A 12,913-nucleotide genomic window follows, 5' to 3' on the forward strand; every position below is an offset into this window, starting at 1 on the left:
GCTGGGTCTTGTCTCTGTTGTGTTTTTTTTCCCCACATTTTTTATTGGTGCATTGTAGTTGTACTTATTGATGAGATCTGTTGTTATATATCAGTGTGTGCACACAATATAGCAGTATAATTTGGCCAGTATCATCCCCAGCGTTTCCCCCTCCCTTTCTGCCTCCCGGTTCTTGATCCCTTACATTTACTGATCTCCCTTTGATACTTAGGAAATCCATTCCTGACTTTGGTCTCTGTTTTTCTCTCTAGCTTCTGTATATGAGAGAAAACATACAATCCTTAACCTTAGAGAAATAAAATGGATAAAAATAGGAAAGGAAGAAGTTAAATTATCACTGTTTGTAGAAGATATGATCCTATACCTAGAAGATCAAAAAAAAAAAAAAAAACTCCACCACAAGACTGCTAGAGCTCATGAACAAGTCTGGAAAAGTTGCAGGTTACAAAATCAACATATAAAAATCAATGGCTTTCTTATACACCAACAACAAATCTGCTGAGAAAGAAATCAGGAAAACAATACCATTCAAAATAGTCTCAAAAAGGGGAAAAAATAGTATAGGAATGAATCTGACCATGGAGGTGAAAGACCTCTACAGTGAAAAGTATAGAACATTGAAGAAAGAAATTGAAGACCTCAGAAAATGGAAAAACCTCCCATGTTCATGGATAGGCAGAATTAATATTGTTAAAATGGCCATCCTACCAAAAGCCATATATAGATTTATTGCAATCTCCACAAAATAGCAATGATATTCTTCACAGAACTAAAAACAAACAAACAAAAAAAACCCCAACCAAACAAAAAATCCTAAAATTCAAATTCATTTGGAAGAATGAAAGACCCAGAAGAGCCAAAGCAATTTTAAGCCAAAAAGGCAATTCTGGAGGGAGGCATCACAAGCCCTGACTTCAAATTGTAGCACAGAGTTAGAGTAACAGAACAGACACACAGACCAGGAGACAGAATCGAAGACACAGAGACAGACCTACACCTCTGCAGTCATCTGATCCTGGACAAAAGTGCCAAGAGCATATGCTTAGAGAAGAGACAGCCCCTTTAACAAGTGATCCTGGGAACACTGATCATCCACAAGTAGAAGAATGAAGCTAGACCCTTATCTCTCACCCCGCACAGAAACCAACTCAAAATGGGCCAGTTGACCTTATAATTAGACCAGAAAGTATGAGATTCCTAGAAGAAAATGTCAGGTAAACACTCCATATTTTAGGCACAGGCAACAGGATCCTTAGTGCTCAGGAAATAATGTCAAGAGTTAACACATGGGACAGCATCAAATTAAAAAGCTTCTTAAGAGCAAAGGAAACAATTAGGATTGTAAAGAGAGAACCCACAGAATGGGAGGAGATCTTTGCCGGCTGCTCTTCTGACAGAGGATCAATATCTAGATTATATAAAGAGCTAAAAAATTCTACACCAAAAAATCAAATAAATGGACAAATGAATCAAACAGACACTTCTCAAAATAAAAAATACAAATGGCTAACAAATACATGAAACAACGTTCAACATTATGAAGAATCAGGGAGATTCACATCCAAACTGTACTGTGATTTCATCTCCCACCAGTCAGAATGGCAATCCTAAAGAACACAAACAATAATAAATGCTGGAGAGGATGTGGAGATAAAGGAACAGTTACATACTGCTGGTGAGACTGTGAATTTATACAGCCGCTGTGGAAATCAGTATCGAGGCTCCTCTAAGAACTAGGCATGGAACCACCAGCTGACCCACTTCTACCATTTCTGGGTATGTGTCCTGAAGAATCAAAGCCATCTTACCACCGTGACACAATTCACAGCCAAACTACGGAACCAGCCTAGGTATCCACCAGTGGATGAATGGATAGAGGAAATGTGGTGTATGAACACAATGGAGTTTTATTCGGTCATAAAGAAAAATGAAATCATGGCATTTGCAGGAAAATGGATTGAACTAGAGACCATGATGTGAAGTGAAATTGTCTCTGGTTTTAAAGTAATGAGATATTATCTCCTGTGCACTGGGGAACCATTGTGTGTTTTTAAGCAAGGCGTGGTAAGGTCGGTGAAAGTCTCTGTAACCAGAACAGTAAAAAGCCATTTGGGCTAAGAATAGAATGAGAGAACATACCAGAAAGAGACAACAGAATTTCCAAAAGCTTTACGTCAAGAAGCACAGAGGGGTTGGGAGGGCAGCTCCATGAGGGAGTGCTTGTCCAGCAAGCTCTAGACCTTGGGTTTGACCCCCAGCACCACCTCCCACACCTCCCGTCCCCAAAAGAAAGAAAGAAAAAAGACACGATATATTGGAGGAACTGAAAGGCATGATGCTTTGCCTGAGGCTATGATGTAAAGGAGACCCAGGAAGACACAGTAAGGGAAAACATGGTGCCCCATGTGTGCAGTAGACATGGAGCACCAAGACAGGGGCATGTCCCCAGGGTCACTGACCTGGACTGGGGAGGCCAGTAAAACTCCACAGAGAAGGACATCAGGGCCAAATCCAGCAAGTGAACAGAGTCCAGAGAAGGAAGAGGAGGGGACAGGCAGGTGGAAATGGAAGAGGGGGCAGGGATGTTTCAAGCAGAGTGGAATTTGTAAAGGCCTAGAGAAGTGAGAAGCTGCTTAAAATGTTGAGCAAAATCGTAGTCAGAGTAAGAACTGATCAAAATCAAGACTGCAGGGACTGGCCGTGTGTGGGTGAACCCAAAGTGCATTTCACAATCACCCCTTGGGTCAGCACCAGGGAGGTGACTTTGGTGGACGGAAGTGGGCAGGATCTAACAGGAGGGGAGAAGCTGAGAGGCCCAGCAGGCGGAACCCAGAGACCCTTATCTGATCCCTGCATCATTCTGCCTCACTGACCACCTGCAAAAACAAAGAAATAAAAGTAGGAGATGAATTGGGATGTGCCTTCCTGTTTCCCTGTATTTTCTACTATTTCTGGAAATCATCAATTTTTCCATAATTAAAATTGGATAAAAGAGAATAATCAGCCATATTAATACTGAGACAAGGACTAGAAGAGAAGTTTATTTGCAGGCAAATCAGAACTGAACATAGAAAGTCGGGAAAAGTCGATAGGATGAAGCCCACACCAGGAAAAGGAGATTTACAGTTTCATGATCTCGTTGATCCCTGGCATCTCTGGAATCCCACAGGAAATCACTCCCCTGTGGGTTCCCCTTGCACAGAGGGAAATCTACTGGACCAAAAGCAAGGTATTTAGAGAAACAAACGTAAGATAGATTGTAAAGTAGGTAAAGGGCCCAGTTGGAGGAATAGTTACTGACGTGATATTTTGAGGAAAAAAAATAATTTCACAACAATACTAAATTCCAGTTTAAAACAAAACCAAATATGTGAATCTGGAAAGTGTTATAGGTACATGCAATTATGTGCAACTTTTGTGTGTTAGATTATAGATGACTTCTCACATTTTGTGTTTAGATCTTGAGTCTTCCACCTTTTGAAAAACAGAAGCCTATGTTTTGTTAGTAGGAAAATTATAAAAACAGTGAAGGGCTTTATCAAGGTATGTGAAGACAGGGCAAGCTTTGGTTACGCTGTGAGCTGTGACCGTGACTTCAATGTTCAGTCCCCCTTTCTCATCATCATCATCCCTGTTCTTTGTGGGTCCCCCTGCATCTCTTTTGGAAAAAGCCAGTTTCCTTCTGAATTTAGGAATGGGGTGTTTCTGCAGCTCTGAGCCCACCCATGCACTCCTTTTCATGCTTGAAGACTGACTGGCTCAAGGAGGGACAAGTGACGGAAGCCATGCTAATGAGACCCTGGTGGTTTGCTGGAGGAAGCTAGGAAGGAATCAAGCTTATTCCTGTTGGAGAACTTCTCAAAACAGTCCTCTCTCGTCATTTCCTACTTATAGTTAGATAGCTGCATCTGGATAGAGGCTCCCGTGTTGGAAAACCCAGCTCTACACCCACCAGGCCATGGAAGAAGAGCCAGGGGTAGCAGAAATTTTCAGCAAAGTAGAAGAAAGACCCTGCATCACCTCGTCCTAACTGCTGTGGCTTGAGTGGTCCCACCACGTCTCATGCCGTGGATGGGAGAGCACACAGACCCTACAGCTATCAGCAGGCGCACTTCATCCACGAGGAGCCTGCCTTAGAACAGACAGACACCTTGGAAGGCAAAGAGAGACTTGGAAGTGAACCAGGTCCTGGTGCTCAGAGGCATTGCCAAATCACACCTGCCTGGGGTGAGCTCCCCGTGGACGGTTGACCTCTGAGTCACCATGCCTCTTGATTACATTCTGCAGTGTCTTACAGTCGCTGTTTTCCTGCTGGTTATATCCAGATGTATCCTCTCTCTTCCTATCTAGGCTGTCTGCATCTTGGAAGGTTCCTGTCTTAGTCTGTTTTCTGATGCTATAACTGAACACTTGGACTGGGTAATCTGTGAAGTATAAAGGTTTAATCCACTCATGGTTCTGGAAGATTGAAGGTCCAAGGTTAAGGGGTTGCATCTGGTGGGGACCTTCTGGCTGCAGGGAATCTGCTGAGTCCTGAAGCATCTGTGAGCACATACAAAAGACAGAGCCGTTCCTTCCATGCTCCCCCGCCCCCTTGACCATTTATGAGCCAGCCTCCTCATGTCAAAGAAAGCCTTCGGCCTTTGGTTTTCTTGGGATCGGCTTGCTTCACTTAGCATTATATTCTCCAACTTACCCATTTACCTGCAAATGCCATGATTTTATTCTCTTTTAATGCTGAGCAATGCTCCATTGTGTCTATATGTCAAAGTGTCCCTATCCATTCATCTACTGAAGGGCATCCAGGTTGGCTCCATAACTTGGCTATTGTGAACTGTTCTCCTACATAAACATCTCTATGGCTGTGTCCCTGTCGTATGCTGGTTTTAAGTCCTTTGGGTGTAAATTGAGGAGTGGGATAGCTGGGTCAAATGGTGGTTCCATTCCAAGATAGAGCAAGGGGGAGGGAGGGGGCCCAGGGGGTAGGAATGATGGTGGAATGAATTAGACATCCTTAGCCTAGTTACATGTATGAAGACACGAATGGTGTGAAAATACTTTGTGTACAATCAGTGACTTAAAAAAAATGGTGCTCTATATGGATAATATGAAATGAATTGCATTCTGCCATCATGAATAACAAATCAGAATAAATAAATAATTTAATTTAAAAAAAAAGAGAGCCAAACTGGCTTTTATAACAGATCCACTCTCAAGTTTACCCATTCCTCCATTATTCCATGAAAAAATGAATACATGCATGAGGCAGAGCATTGATGACCCAATCATCTCTTGAAGGTCCCACCTTTTAGTACCTCAGACTGAGGATCAAATTCCAAGGTGAGTTTTGGCGGGGACTTTCAAACCATAGCAGTTCCTATCAGGTAGCTCAAGATCTTTGCTCTAGCTTGCTGAAAATTGTTCAACGTCACGGGTTTCGATTTCCTTGACCTATTTGGTATGTACTAGAGCTGTGCTCTCCAGCATGATAATGTGGCTATTTAAAATGCAAATTAGTTAAGATTACATAGAATTTAAAATTCAGTTTCTTGGTTGCATGGGCCACATTTCAAATGCTTAATAGCTGCATGTGGATATGCCATGTTGGCCAACATGGGTAGAGCTATTCCTGTGTTGCAGAGAGTTCTGGGTTGTGCTGGGGGGGAGGGGAGGGGGGGAGAGGGAGAGAGCAGTGGGTGGGGAGGTATTAGATTGGGAACATTTTTTTCCTTATTTTGGGGGGTGGGTACCGGGGATTGAAGTCAGAGGCACTCAACCACTGAGCCACGTCCCTACCCCTCTTTTGTATTTTATTAGAGACAGCGTCTCACTGAGTTGCTTAGCATGTTGCTAAAATGCTGGGACTGGCTTTGAACTCTCAGTCCTCCTGCCTTGGCCTCTCGAGCTGCTAGGATTGCAGGTGTAGCCACCTGGCCTGGCTGGGAACATTTATTTTAATGTCTGTGACAGTGACTTCTTGTGTTCCCTCAAGTGACTTTCTTCCTTGTCTCAGGTCTTACTTCTTCCAAAAAGAGAGGCCGAGCTAGGAGGCTTTGGGGTCTCTTCTCGGTTCGATATGATGAAATTTTATTGCTATTTTATGATTTTTATCCCTTGTAGACCTTTCCATTCTTTAGGGCTCAGCTTTGAACTCTACCATCAAATCACATTTGGATATCAAATACCGAGAACCAGGGCTGAAAACTCAGAACGGGTTCATGTTTTTGTCTTCTAGCAAAAATATCTAACTCAAATGTAGTGGCAGGTAGGCATGGGCTTAAACAATGTGTGAGCCAATTTCCTTTACTTAGTGTCACAGCAGTAGACTTACACAGGACAGACCGTCATTCTGAATGGGTGTCACTGCCGTGGGAATGGATGTTTTGGCAACAGAAGGTCCAGCACAGGCTGCAGGAGATGGCCACACAGTCACCTTTACCTAACAGAGCAGCTCACCACGCGTGCCCATCTTGGTATGAATCAGTACTTTATTTTCGATCCATGTTCGTTCATTTATTCATTCAGACGTTTCAGTGTGCACTGCAACCCAGGCAGTACCTTAGGACGTGAAGATGGGGCAGTGAGTGAAATGCTCGTCCTCTTGGCTCTCTGGTCATTCTCACAAGAGAAGAAGCAGGCATCAAACACAATGCCAGAAAGAGCTCTTTACAGGGGTAGTTAAGGCCAGAGCGATGACATGGCGAGGACAAGGAGAGCACTGGACATGGCTTCCCAGGGGAGATTCCCTGTCCACCTTGGGGACCACAGAGAAGTGAGCAAGAGTGTTCCTGAGACAAGTAGCCAGACAACTGGATAAGGCCCGCTCATGCTCAGCCTGGTCCCCCGTGGTCACGACCTGGGGCTTCATTTTAATCTCCTTGGAAAACCACTGAGGGTTTTAAACCAGGGCAATAGGATCATCTTGTGTCCCAAACAGGTTTGCTCTGGTTGTGGAATAGGGAGGCCTGGGCATAGGGTGAGCCCTCCAGGCCATTGTCAGAGAGGTGGACCCCGGGCCACGGTGTTGGAATGAGGAGCAGGGATGGGTGGGCTGAGGTCTAGACAGGAGGTGTAGCTAACAGGAAGGGACCTTCATTTCTGTGCACTTCACTGAGTGGGTGGAGGGGCCGTTTGTGAGACCTCAGTGGGGTTGGGGGTCTCTTCTCAGATCAGCTGTGCATCCAGAGATTTTTACACACCAGAGAAACCCCACTATCGTTCTCACCGTTACCAGAGCTGCCCTCCTGACGACCTTTATGTTCTTATAAAACACGTTCAGGTCCCTGAGGCCAAGGGACTCCTGGGCTCCCACATGGCAGGGTATTCACCACGTGGGTAGAGGAAAGGAGAGAAGCTGCAGTGAGTTCAACTTTCTGTCCTCAGAGGAGAATAGAGAGATCACAAGTGAGGGAACAAAAGAAACGACCTTATTCTTTCTTTTCCTGCTGCCTGTTAGACAGACAAGATAAGCAATGAGGAATTATAGTTGATAAAGTAATTGGAAGTTGGGCTGCCGGAGGTGAAAAATGAGACTCCCGCATGTAGGTTATCTTTCCTACCAGCCTCAGAAACCTCTGCTCCCCCATTTTCTTTTTCTTGCACTTACTGAAAATCTTGCCTCACGTATCCGATCCAAATTTTAGAATCATCCCCGGTTTTATAACACACAGTTGAGCCTGTCTCTCTGACTGTGCTAATGGTGTATTATCCATGATTTCCCTTCTTTCTCGCAGTGGTTGGGTTTTGTTTTGTTTGTTACCATTTATATTTACTGTTTTAAACCTTTTTTTTAATGTGTCGGTTTTATCTTGCTTAGCTCTAGATTTTAAGAAATAGTTGTTCCCTTCTTCACTACTGTGCTTGGAAGCTCAGTGTCAAAATGGTCCTTTCTGGGCATCACGGTGGTCTGCACACCGGGTCTTCATTCCCCGTCTGGCTTGTCTGCGTGGCTAATGTAGCCTTTAGCTTGGAAGTCCAGAGTCTAGAGTTCGGTTGCTGGGACTCCAGGCTCTAGGAATCAGAGCTGAATCCAGCTCCTGAGGCTGACTAGAGGTGTGACATTAGTTCCCTCGGGTTCCTACGTAAGGTGGAGATCGTGGTGACAGGAGTCTATCAGCACTTCTGTGAGAGTCGAGGGAGATGCTGCGTGTGAAGGCTCAGGAGTGCCTGGCGTGGGGCATGGTGCCTGCGCGGGGCTGCCCACTGGCATCCTGACCATCCTGGACTCACGTTGCCTGTGCCTCATCTGCTCCGTGGGGTCATCCTCTGCCTCTTCTTAGAACACCTAGATTTTGAAACAAGATAGGTATTTAAAGAGGCGATCACATTGACTCAGGTCCCCAACATGACTTGGACAAGCAGAGGCTGCTGTTGGCATCTCGTGGGGGCCCCACGTGAGGACCCGATGGTTGATGGGAAATTTCAGGTGAATTCTGGGGGAAAATGATACAGTACAAACAATTTATGAGATTGGGCTCTAGGGGAAAGGAGGGGTTAGCATGGTTACTGAGCCAAGGGAAAGGGTATATTGCCCACATGATCAGGGGTTCACAGTGGACCCAGACTCATGGGTTGCCCCAGAGACTGCCGACAAAGGAGCTAGCTGTAAAGGCTACCTCTGGGAGGCACACAGATTCCAGATAAGGGACAGGTCAGGGAGCCTGTTATCTGCGTCACCATTTCCATTGGCCAGTTGGAACGAGCAAGAAGTGGTACCAGAGCCGCGGAATCGCAGCCACAATGTGTTTTCAAGAATCGCTCAGAACTGATTTAGATGGCGTATATCTAAGCCACTTTAACTTGGATTGGACTGAAACTTGGAACGTTTCTTAGTCCAGATGTAATCTATTTAAATTCCTTTAGTTGTTTTTCAATATAGAAACATGCAGAGACATAAAATTTTGCATGTCTCACATTTTTTTCCCCCTGCACATTTATGAATTAAAATTAGCCAGTTTATTAATTGGCTCCTCTTAAACTGGGAGGGCAGCTCTCATTTCTAATGAGAAGAGAGAAGAAGTGTGATTTCCGGGGGACGAAGTCCTTCCTGCCCTTGAACGGATGCCTGGTGGGGCCTGTTGCCTTATGCTGGATTCAGCCCTTCTAGAGGGCTACCAGTCAATCTCAGCAAGTATGTGCCGGGGTATTCTTTCTGAGGACATCTGTAGTCATTCATAGTGACAGTCACACTGCACCACTACAGCTGTAGTTTTCCAGCACAAGGATTGGACAATCCCTGTTATTGTTCTCTTCCTTGGGGGGTCGACACCTTACATCCCCTGCGGGCCCCACTTTTTGATCTGCAGGACACTTTGTTGAATGCTCTGGTTATTTAGATATTCTCAGGGTTTCCGCTTTCACCACCAAATGCCTTCATGGGGATTTTCTTCTGAATAAATGTGGGTTTCTCCATGGGAGGTGTTCTGTGCACATACATTGACCATATTACATTCAGAATATGTATGTTTAGGAATCTGGCCTGGAATGGTTTGAGCATCCAAGTGCTTGTAGCATCCGGGATTTATGAGACTGGGTGGGTAAGACCACAGTCCTACCATCCTCTGCCTTTCAGACGCTGTGAGGGCATAACAAAATGACGGAACAGAGTGTGACCACAGGCCACACCAGTGATCAACTCAAAACCCCTGCTTGCAAGAGTCCTGAGGTGTTCTGGCTGCAATCATCAACTCTTTGGCTTTATCACTACCCTGATCAAGAATTTCCAGTGGATTTCTATTGCAGTGGGTTCTGTGAAGATAAGAAATTTGACATGTCTACCACTGTCTCTCCTCACAGCTTGGGGTAGACATGGAACATAAAATTTCAATTAATAAGTGAACAATACGGGTCTTTATCAGCCAGTACTAATGAGGTTGTGGTACAACAACAAACAACTCCCATGTCTCCATTGCTTGAGCGACAGAGTCTCTCTTTTTCACTATCTGCATCCACCATGGCAGGATAAGGGAGACAGACTCTCTTCATTGGTATCTCAGGGATCCAGGACCATCGTGGGGCTAGTCTCTGTTCTGAGGCAAAGAGAGATCTGGAAAGTATTGCTCCAGCCTCAGACAATGCCATCAGTTCTTCTGACCTCTCCAGGCTGGAATGTGGTAACCACCCAACCAAGAAGGGATAAGTAGGCGCAGGTCCACTGTGGAACGCCCAGCCCTCCAGAAGGTGCGACAATATTTTGTTTTGAGTTGGGGGAAGGTAACAAGTGACCTTAACGATCAGTATTTGCTATAAGGACAAATGGTCACTGAAATAAAATGAACTGGGATGTTGAGTTATAATGTGTTTGGCCAGGGGGAAAAAAAAATGGAACCAGTTGTTCCAGTCTTCCCATCATTTTTTTTAAATTCTCAATAATGTTTATCTGTGTACCTGAAACATAATCCATAAGTTTATGCTTCATGCTGAGTAAGATGAATTGAATTGTAGTGAAGTAACCATTGTTGATGCTTAATTCAATCCCTAGAAATTAAAAAACATAATGGTTCGTGTTCAAAATGGTAGCCCTTGTTAGCAAAAATGAGTTCCCTTTTAATTTTAGTTCATTAGCATACCAAAAACAGAATTGAAAACAATCCTGGGGCAAAGACTTGTATGTTCTATTTGTATATTTCAAATGCCTGGCAGAATAAATGCCTCTAGAATAAATGAATAATAATTTTTGAGACTGTCTTAATGTTAAAGAAGAAGTTTCTGAATTATTTTTTCCATGAGATGTTTTTATCTGAGTGTTGTAGAGATGGGCTCTTGTGCCAGATCATTTGAGATGGAACCCTGTCCTATCACTTAGGAGCTGTGTTACCTTGAGCAAGGTTTTTTTAGACTTCTGCCTCCCCTCACATTCCCCATCTGTGAAACGGAGAGTGATACAAGTACCTTCCTATGAGTCAGTCAAAGGGATTCCACAGTATTGCCCAGGACAGGGATGGAGGAGGGCTCATGTGATGGTGGGTCGATCAGCTGCAGCGATAGCATGTATTGTCATTTAACCTGACACTGCATGGTCAGTACACATTCTGTATCCACCCTCACTGAGACAACGGTGATGAACCACAGAAACAGAACACCCAAGGGCAGTCAGGACTTCATGGCAGTCATTTTTGTCTGCAAGACGGACATGTATTGCAGAACTGAAATCTGGTTCCTGGAAGGTGTGATGGATGCTCTAAGGAGCTCTTAGGTGTGTTTGGTGCGACCTGAAGGGTCCATGGGAAGGACTGACGAGCGTCCAAGACCCCTTGCTTTTCACTTCGTGTGACCCGAGGAAGGAGAGCGGTTTCCAGAGACGCACTGCCGTTTTGGCACTTCTTCGTGCCTGCAGAGGCAAGGAGTCGTCTGAGGAATTCTGAGACGTTTTGGAAGAAGGAGTACGATGAGGACGGCTTCCATTTTGAAAGCTCCACAGAGGAGGAGAGAGAAGGAGCCCCAGCAGTGGGGAGCACAGCCGTCTTCTTTTCTACTTTGTCCTAAGCATCTGACACCCAGTAGGTGCCTTAGGAGTGATTGGCAGAGCAGTGGAGTGAGTATCCAGAGAATCCTTGCTGGTGCCATCTGTAAGGGAAAAGTAGGCCACCTTGCATGCATCTTTGAAGTTCAAGTCTAACCACAGCACTTCCAGAGCAGCATGGGTTCAGACCCTAGCACCAGCACCAAGGTGAAGCTCTGCTTGCCCCCACCCCCAGCATCATACTTCAGGAAGAGCAAAAAAAATTTTAAAAAAGAGCCTTGAGTATATCCTTCATTAAAATCCAGTTTTCAATGCTAAAAATGACATTTCTATTTATTAAACATTAAAAAAAACTTTGAAGGTTTTTATGGGGCTTAGGAAGGTAAACATCTCTATTGTATTCCAGATAGATTGCATTCCCAGATTTAGCTGCCAAAGTAACCAGCGGAATTAAATCCGAATCCGCCTAACAGTGTTTTTGGTTAACAAACTGGCTAAGAGAACATTAAGAGGTGAGAAAGGGCAGATATTTCACTTTCCCATTTACTGTTGGAAGTGGAACACCCATTAACACTATCGGTGTTTCGCAGAATGCTTCTTTTCTTTTGTTTCTCCTTCCCTCTTTGGTCTTTTGGCAAATGAATGGCATCAGAAAAACCTTTCACAAAGCACATCAGGCAGCCTAGGGTTAAAGTGCTGCCTGAGTTGTGGAAGAGCCGGGGCCAGAGTGAGGATTCGCCAGGCTGCAACCAAGGGTAATGTCACTTTAAGACATGTGGTCCTTTGGAGAGGAGGGATGTATTGAAACAGACTCCTGCTACTTACAGCGCGGTATAGCAGCTCTGCTCCTACATTTCCCTGCCCGACTCTGCCGGATGCACTGGCGTGGGGCCGGCTGGCTGAGGACTGTATGCTGATCCCCATCAGGACCCTGCGCATTATCTCACCCTCACTTCAAAGGTCTCGGCAGGCAGAGGTGACGCCAGGAGATGATTTAAAGGTGAAGATGACAAGCTTTCCACCTCCCAGAGCCTGGCTCCTTTTCTGACAATACCGATGTCTTCTTTCCTGGGAAAATAGGATCGGAAGAGAAGAACAATTTTTTTTTTTTAAATTTCTGATTGAGAAGACTGTTCTGAAGCTCTTCCTTTTTAGCATCTCAAAATTGTGGCACAGATGGATCTTAAAAAGTGTTAGATCTTTCCAATGAACACTCATAGAGTGCTCTGCTCTTGGCTGGATTTTTTCAGGTAAGAAGCCTCTTTAAAGATTTAAGGTTTCAGAAAGCAGATTTGAAACATATTCAAACCCTGTGTAGAGAACTGTGCACGGCTGGATGCATTATTTGGGGAGACACTTATTAGCACGGAGACAAGCTCTCCCTAAGAGAGTGAGCCAGGAGATGGTTATGCAGGAGCTTTGGAAGTAACACTGATAATTAAAGAAGTTAAA

This window comes from Spermophilus citellus (assembly GCF_964194105.1).
Source record: "Spermophilus citellus genome assembly, chromosome: 19".
Lineage (NCBI taxonomy): Eukaryota > Metazoa > Chordata > Mammalia > Rodentia > Sciuridae > Spermophilus > Spermophilus citellus.